This window comes from Aethalodelphis obliquidens, unplaced genomic scaffold, assembly GCF_003676395.1.
Source record: "Aethalodelphis obliquidens isolate GAN/ISIS:26980383/991018 unplaced genomic scaffold, ASM367639v1 scaffold106, whole genome shotgun sequence".
Classification (NCBI taxonomy): Eukaryota; Metazoa; Chordata; class Mammalia; order Artiodactyla; family Delphinidae; genus Aethalodelphis; species Aethalodelphis obliquidens.
In genome coordinates this window covers 1,938,461-1,947,084 of record NW_020838050.1, presented here as the reverse complement: position 1 = coordinate 1,947,084, position 8,624 = coordinate 1,938,461, and the positions used below count along the sequence as shown (strand labels likewise).

The window sequence follows — 8,624 nt, the reverse complement described above, 5'->3', positions numbered from 1 at the left end:
GAAAGAAAGAAAGAAAGAAAGAAAGAAAGAAAGAAAGAAAGAAAGAAAGAAAGAAAGAAAGAAAGAAAGGACGAAGGTAAAGTATAATAACTTTATTAAAATTAAAATTGATTATTAAGAAAAAAATTTTAAGAAAAAACCATGGACGGATAGAACCCTAGGACAAATGGTGGAAGCAAGACTATACAGACAAAATCTCACACAGAAGCATACACATACACATTCACAAAAAGAGGAATAGGGAAAAAAGTCATAGATCTTGCTCCTAAAGTCCACTTCCTTAATTTGGGATGATTGGTTGTCTATTCATGTATTCCACAGATGCAAGGTATATCAAGTTGATTGTGGAGCTTTAATCCACTGCTTCTGAGGCTGCTGGGAGAGATTTCCCTTTCTCTTCTTTGTTCTCACAGCTCACAGGGGCTCAGCTTTGGATTTGGTCCTGCCTCTGCATGTAGGTCGCTGGAGGGCGTCTGTTTTTTGCTCAGACAGGACGGGGTTAAAGAAGCCGCTGATTCGGGGGTTCTGACGTACTGAGGCCGGCGGGGAGGGAGGGGCATGGAATGCGGGGCGGGCCTACGGCAGCAAACTCCAGCGTGACTTTGCACCAGCCTGAGGCCTGCTGTGTGTTCTCCCTGGGAAGTTGTCCCTGGATCCCGGGAACGTGGCAGTGGCGGGCTGCACAGGCTCCACGGAAGAGGGGTGTGGAGAGTGACCTGTGCTCGCACACAGGCCCCTTGGTGGCGGCAGCAGCAGCCTTAACGTCTCCCGCCCGTCTCTGGGGTTCGCGCTTTTAGCCGCGGCTCGCGCCTGTCTCTGGAGTTCCTTTAAGCAGCGTTCTTAAACCCCTCTCCTCACGCACCAGGAAACAAAGAGGGAATAAAAAGTCTCTTGCCTCTTCGGCAGGTGCAGACTTTTTCCCGGACTCCCTCCCGGCTAGCTGTGGTGCACTAACCCCTTCAGGCTATGTTCAAGCCGCCAACCCCAGTCCTCTCCCTGCGCTCCGTCCGAAACCGAAACCCAAGCCTCACCTCGCAGCCCCGCCCGCCCCGGCGGGTGAGTAGAGAAGCCTCTTGGGCTGGTGAGTGCCGGTCGGCACCGATCCTCTGTGCGGGAATCTCCCCGCTTTGCCCTCCGCACCCGTTGCTGTGCACTCCTCCGCGGCTTCGAAGCTCCCCTCTCCGCCTCCCGCAGTCTCCGCCCGCGAAGGGGCTTCCTAGTGTGTGGGAACTTTTCCTCCTTCACAGCTCCCTCCCACTGGTGCAGGTGCCGTCCCTATCCTTTTGTCTCTGTTTATTCTTTTTTTTCTTTTGCCCTACCCAGGTACGTGGGGAGTTTCTTGCCTTTTGGAAGGTCTGAGGTCTTCTGCCAGCCTTCAGTAGGTGTTCTGTAGGAGTTGTTCCACGTGTAGATGTATTTCTGGTGTATCAGAGCAATAGTTCAGATCCAGGTGTTACGATGACTTGCTCCAGCAAATATATCAGACAGTATATACTTGTGGCAGTGTTTCACAATCCTTCTTCAGGGGATGCTGGTCTCCTCCTTAGGCTCTGGATCTGTGGAACTGGCCCACATCTCTCTCTGGGCTCCTATTTTGACCCCGACGATGCGGCTCTGCATGGCGTGGGACACTTTCTTCAGGAATTGGCCGAGGAAAAGCGCGAGGGCGCCCAGCGTCTCTTGAAAATGCAAAACCGGTGCTGGAGCCACGCCCTTTTCCAAGATGTGCGGAAGCCTTCTCAAGATAAGTGGGGTGAAACCCAGGACACTGTGGAAGCCGCCATTCTCAGGGAGAAGAACCTGAACCAGGCACTATCGGATCTGCGCGCCCTGGGTTCCGCCCGCGCAGACTCCCACTATGTTTTTTTTTAATTGGAGTAAATTTGTTTTACAATGTTGTACTAGTTTCTGCTGTATAGTGACCTTAATCAGCTATATGTATATATATATTCCCTCCCTCTTGAAACTCCCTCCCAACACCCCATCCCACCCATCTAGGTCATCACAGAGCACCGAGATGAGCTCTCTGTGCTATACAAAAGATTCCCACTAGCTATCTATTTTGCACATAATAGTTTAAATGTGTCAATACTAATCTCCCAAATCATCCCACCCTTCATTTTCCCCCAGGGTCCACATGTCCGTTATCTGCACCTGCGTCACTCTTCCTGCCCTGGAAATAGGTTCATCTGTATCATCTTTCTAGACTCCACATATATGCATTAATATATGGTATTTGCTTTTCTCTTTCTGACATACATCACTCTATGACAGTCTCTAGGTCTATCCACATCTCTATTAATGCCACAATTTTATTTGATTTTAAGGCTGAGTAATATTACATTGTATATATGTACAACATCTTCTTATCCATTCATCTGTCAATGGACGTTTAGCTTATTTCCATGTCCTGGCTATTGTAAATAGTGTTGCAATGAATACTGGGGTACATGTGTAGTTTTGAATTAAGGGTTTTTCAGGTTATATGCCCAGAAGTGGGATTCCTGGGTCATATGGTAGGTCTATTTTTCATTTTCTAAGGAACCTCCATACTGTTCTCCACAGTGGCTGTATCAAGTTATATTTCCACCAACAGTGCATGAGGTTCCCTTTTCTCTGCATCATCTCTGGCATTTATTGTTTGTAGATTTTTTGATGATGGCCATTCTGACTGGCATGAGGTGATATCTCATTGCAGTTTTCATTTGCATTTCTCTAATAATTAGTGATGCTGAACATGTTTTCATGTGTCTCTTGTCCATCTGTATGTCTTCCTTGGAGAAATATCTATTCAGGTCTTCTGCCCATTTTTTCTTGGGTTGTTTGTTTTTTTTGTGATTGAGCTCCATGAGCTGTTTGTATATTTTAGAGATCAATTCTTTGTCCATTGCTTCATTTGCAAATACTTTCTCCCATTCTGAGGGTTGTCTTTACGTCTTGCTTACGGTTTCCTTTGCTGTGCAAAAGCTTTTAAGTTTCATGGATCCCATTTGTTTATTTTTGTTTTTATTTTCATTACTCTAGGAAGTGGGTCAAAAAGATCTTGCTCAGGTTTATGTCAAATAGTGTTTTTCCTTTGTTTTCCTTTAAGAGTTTTGCAGTGTCTGGTCTTACATTTAGGTCTTTAATACATTTTGAGTTTATTTTTGTGTATGGTGTTAGGTAGTGTTCCAATTTCATCCATTTACATGTAGCTGTCCAGTTTTCCCAGCACAAATTATTGAAGAGGCTGTCTTTTCTCCGTTGTATATTCTTGCATCATTTGTCATATATTAGGGGACAATAAGCATGTGGATTTATCTCTGGGCTTTCTATCCTGTAACATTGAAGTATATTTCTGTTTTGTGCCAGTACCATACTGAAGCTTTGTAGTATAGTCTGAAGTTGGGGAGCTCAATTGCTGGAGATCAATTTTTCTTTCTCAAGATTGCTTTGGCTATTTAGGGTCTTTCATGTTTCCATGAAAAGTCTAAAATTTTTTGTTCTAATTCTGTGAAGAATGCCATTGGTAATTAGATAGGGATTGCATTGAATCTGTAGATTGTTCTGGGTAGTATAGTCATTTTCACAATATTGATTCTTCCAATCTGAGAGCATGGTATATTTCCCCATAAGTTTATGTCATCTTTGATTTCTTTCATCAGTATTTTATAGTTTTCTGAGTACAGGTCTTTTGCCTCCTTAGGTAGGTTCATTACTAGATATTCTATTTTATTGTTGTGATGGTCAATGGGATTGTTTACTTAAATTGTCTTTCTGATCCTTCATTGTTAGTGTATAAGAATGCAAGAGATTTCTTTGCATTAATTTTGTATCCTGCAACTTTACCAAATTCACTGATTAGCTCTAGTAGTTTTCTGGTGGCATGTTTAGAGTTTTCTATGTATAGTATCATGTCATCAAAATAGTGACAGTTTTATTTCTTCTTTTCCAATTCATATTCTTTTTATTTATTTTTCTTCTCTGATTGCCATGGTTAGGATTTCCACAGCTACGTTGAATAAGAGTGGCAAAAGTGGACATCTTTGTCTTGTTCCGGGTCTTAGAGGAAATGCTTTAAGTTTTTCACCATTGAGAATGGTGTTTGCTGTGGCTTTGTTGTATATGCCCTTTATTATGTTGAGGTAGGTTCCCTCTATGCCCACTTTCTGGAGAGTTTTTTTTATCATAAATGTGTTGAATTTTTTCAAAAGTTTTTCACCATCTATTGAGATGGTCATAAAGTTTTTATTCTTTAATTTGTTAATATAGTGTATCACATTATTTGGTTTGCGTATATTGAAGAATCCTTGCATTCCTGGGATGAATCCCACTTGATCATGTTGTATGATCCTTTTAATGTCTTCTTGGATTTTCTTTGCTAGTATTTTGTTGAGGATTTTTGTGCCTATGTTCATCAGTGATATTCTTCTGTAATTTTCTTTTTTTTCTGATATCTCTGTCTGGTTTTCATATCAGAGTGATGATGGCATTGTAGAACGAGTTTGGGAATGTTCTTCCCTCTACAATTTTTTGGGAGAATCTTAGAAGGATAGCTTTTAGCTCTTCTCTAAATGTTTGATAGTTTGCCTGTAAACCCATCTGGTCGTGGACTTTTGTTTGTTGGAAGATTTTTAATTACAGTTTCAATTTCATTACTTGTGATTTGTCTGTTTATATTTCCTAAATCTTCCTGGTTCAGTTTTGGAAAGTTGTCACTTTCCAAGAATTTGTCCATTTCTTCCAGGGTGTATATTTTAGTGGCATATTGTTCCTCATAGTAGTCTCTTATGATCCTTTGGATTTCTGCAGTGTCAGTTCTAATTTCTCCTTCTTTATTTCTTATTTTATTGATTTGAGTCCTCTCCCTTTTTTTCCTTGATGAGTCTGGCTAAATGGTTATCAATTTTGTTTATCTTCTCAAAGAACAAACTTTTAGTTTTATTGATTTTTGCTTTTGTTTTCTTCATTTCTACTTCATGTATTCCTGTTCTGATCTTTATGATTCCTTTGACTAACTTTGGGTTATCTTTGTTCCTCATTATCTAGTTGTGTTACATATAAAGTTAGGTGGTTTATTTGAGATTTATTTTGTTTCTTGAGGTGAGATTGAATTGTTATAAACTTCCCTATTAGAACTGCTTTTGTTGTGTCCCATAGGTTTTGGGTCATAATGTTTTTGTTGTCATTTATTTCTAGGTATTTTTTAATTTCCTGTTTGATTTCTTCATTGATCTCTTGATTACTTAGCAGCACACTGTTTAGCCTCCATGTGTGTGCTTTTTTTTTTTCTGTGATTGATTTCTAATTTCATAGTGTTGTGGTCCAAAATGATGCTGGATGTGATTTTAATTTTCTTAACTTTTCCAAGGTTTGATTTGTGACCCGAGGTGTGATCTATCCTGGTGAATGTTCCATGTACACTATAGAAGAAAGTGTATTCTCTGCTTTTGAGTGGATTGTCTCATACATATCAGTCAAATCTATCTGGTCTATTGTTTCATTTAAGCATAGTGTTTCCTTAATTATATTCTGCTGGGATGATCTATCCATTGGTAAGTGAGGTGTTAAAGTCCCCCACTATTATTGTGTTACTGTCAATTTCCCCTTTTATGGCTGTTAGCATTTGCCTGATGTATTAAAGTGCTCCTATATATTTACAATTGTTATATATTCTTCTTGGATTGACATCTTGATTGTTATGTAGTGTCCTTCCTTATCTCTTTTAACAGTCTTTATTTTAAAGTCTGTTTTATGTGATATGAATATTGCTACTCCAGCTTTCTTTTGATTTCCATTTGCATGGAACATCTTTTTCCATCTCCTCATTTTCAGTCTGTATGTGTCCCTAGGTCTGAAACAGGTCTCTTGTTGACGGCAAACATAAGGGTCTTGTTTTTGCATCCATTCAGACAGTCTGTATCTTTTGTTTGGAGCATTTAATCCATTTACATTCAAGGTAATTATCAATATGTATGCTACTATTAGCATTTCCTTAATTGTTTTGGGTTTGTTTTTGTGGTTCTGTTTCTTCCTTTGTGTTTTCCACCTAGAGAAGTTCCTTTAGCATTTGTTGTAAAACTGGTTTGGTGGTGCTGAATTCTCTTAGCTTTTGCTTGTCTGTAAAGCTTTTGATTTCTCCATCAAAGCTGAATGAGATACTTGCTGGGTAGAGCAATCTTGGTTGTAGGTTTTTCCCTTTCATCACTGTAAATAAATCCTGACACTCCCTTCTGACCTGCTTATTTCTGCTGAAAAATCAACTGATAACCTTATGGGGATTCCCTTATATGTTATATATTGCTTTTCCTCTGGTGCTTTCAATATTTTTTCTTTGAATTTAATTTTTGTTAGTTTGATTAATATGTGTCTTGGTGTGTTTCTCCTGGAGTTTATCCTCTATGGGTCTCTCTGCACTTCCTGGACTTGGTTGGCTATTTCCTTTCCCATGTCAGGGAAGTTTTTGACTATAATCTCTTCAAATATCTTCTCATACCCTTTCTTTTTCTTTTCTTTTTCTGGGACCCCTATAATTCCAATGTTGGTCCATTTAATATTGTCCCAGATGTCTCTGAGACTCCTTAATTCTTTTCATCCTTTTTTCTTTATTCTGTTCTGTGGCAGTGATTTCCACCATTCTATCATCCAGCTCACTTATTCGTTTTTCTGCCTCAGTTATTCTGCTATTGATTCCTTCTAGTCTATTTTTCATTTCTATTATTTTGTTGTTCATCCCTGTTTGTTTGTTCTTTAGTTCTGCTAGGTCTTTGTTAAACATTTGTATGTGCTCAATCCATGCCTCCATTCTATTTTTGAGATTTTCGATCATCTTTATTATCATTACTCTGAATTATTTTTCAGGTAGGGTGCTTATTTCCTCTTCATTTATTTGGTCTTGTAGGTATTTACCTCACACCTTCATATGTAATGCTTTTTTTATCATCTCATTTTTTTTTGATGGATAGGGCTTTTTTACTGTCTTACTTTTTGTTTGGCTTGAGGCTTCCAGCACTGAAGTTTGCAGGCAGTTGGGTAGAGCCAGATCATGGTTCTGAGATAAGGATCTCTGGGAGACTTCACACTGATGAATATTCCCTGGGATCTGAAGTTCTCTGTTAGTCCAAGCAGTTTGTATCCCACACTCCCAATATGGAAGCTCAGTCCAGATCCCCGGCCTGTGAAACAAGATTCCACAAGCTGTGCAGTGTGAGGAGAAAAGAAGCAGAACAATAACAAAGAATAAAAAATAAAATGAGAAAAATAAAAATATATATTAGAAAAATAAAAATCTACATGAAACAACACCACCAAAGTAAAATAGAACTACAGTAGGAAAAAAAAATGCAGAAAAGGCCTTGGCTGTTGGGGGCAGAGATTAGGCAGGAGTGAGGCTTAGGCAATTGAGGGGTTTAGGCAGTGGTGGATTCTAGGTTCAGGACCCATGCAGTTGGAGGGGGCCTTGGAGTGCAGAGGTTTAGGCTCAGGACCCTAGCATGCTTGCCAGGACCCAAGTGGGCAGGGGAAATGCTGGCTGCTTTCCCTTCTCATCCTCTAATCCCCCTAGGATCTCTTCTTTCCCCACTGATCTCTTCACCATGAGTGGGTCCCTTCTGAGCTTGGGAACCCCTACCCTCACCCAGCCGCCTCTCAGAGTACCAATCTCATGTTGCCTCTACTTTTCCTCTCCCCTCCCTCCCTTCCATTCCCCCAGGTCCCACATAGCTACAGGGGGCCTTGGAAGGGGGAAGAACTGGCCTTGGACCTCAGTGTGCCTCCTGGGCCCGGGTGGGTGGGGGAAATGCTGGCCGTATTCCCTGCCTATCCTCCTATCACCCTTTGGTCTTGCCCCTTCCCCATTGATCCCTTCATGGTGAGTGGGCCCCTCCAAGTGGGAGAACCCTTCCTCTTCTGGCCACCCCTCAAGGGTGCCAGTCCTGTACCACCTCCACTTATCTTCCCCCCTCACTCCCCCCAGCATCCTACCTGGTCACTCAGCAGTTCCTCCCATCCTCGCATCCTCGTTGGTGTCTGATGTCCCCCACCAATGCCTGGTAGATGCCCTACATGTGAGGAGATGTTAACTTTGTGTCCTCATACTCTGCCATCTTGACTCCACCCCCTTTATATCTTCTTGATGGATTAATCCTTTTATCATTATAGAATATCCTTATTTTGTCTCTTCTTACAGTCTTTGTTTTAAAGCCGATACAAGTATTTCCACCCTAACTTTCTTTTCATCTTCATTTGCATGGAATACCTTTTTCCATCCTTTCACTTTCAGTCTGTGTGTTTCTTTAGATCTGTAGTGAGTCTCTTGTAGGCAGCATATATATGGGTCTTGTTTTTTGTTTCAGTCATTTAGCCACCCTATGCCTTTTAATTGGACCATTTAATCCACTAACATTTAAAGTAATGCTTGTTAGGCATGTCCTTATTGCCATTTTGTTCATTGTTTTCAAGCAGTTTTGTAGTTCTTTTCTGTTCACTTCTTCATCTTTTTCCCTCTTCCCTTGTGATTTGAGGATCATCTTTAGTGTTGTGTTTGGATTCCTTTCTCTTTTTTTCTGTGTATAACTATTATAGGTTTTTTGGGTTTTGGTCTCTCTCTCTCTCTCTCTCTCTCTCTCTCTCTCTCTCTCTCTCTC

The 8,624-nt window shown here is 40.7% G+C and overlaps 1 pseudogene; it reads left to right on the top strand.

Annotated features, from left to right (window-relative positions):
- The first annotated feature begins 1,458 nt into the window (after window positions 1-1,458).
- Window positions 1,459-1,872, top strand: LOC113614840 (ferritin light chain pseudogene; annotated as a pseudogene).
- Window positions 1,873-8,624: the final 6,752 nt, after the last annotated feature.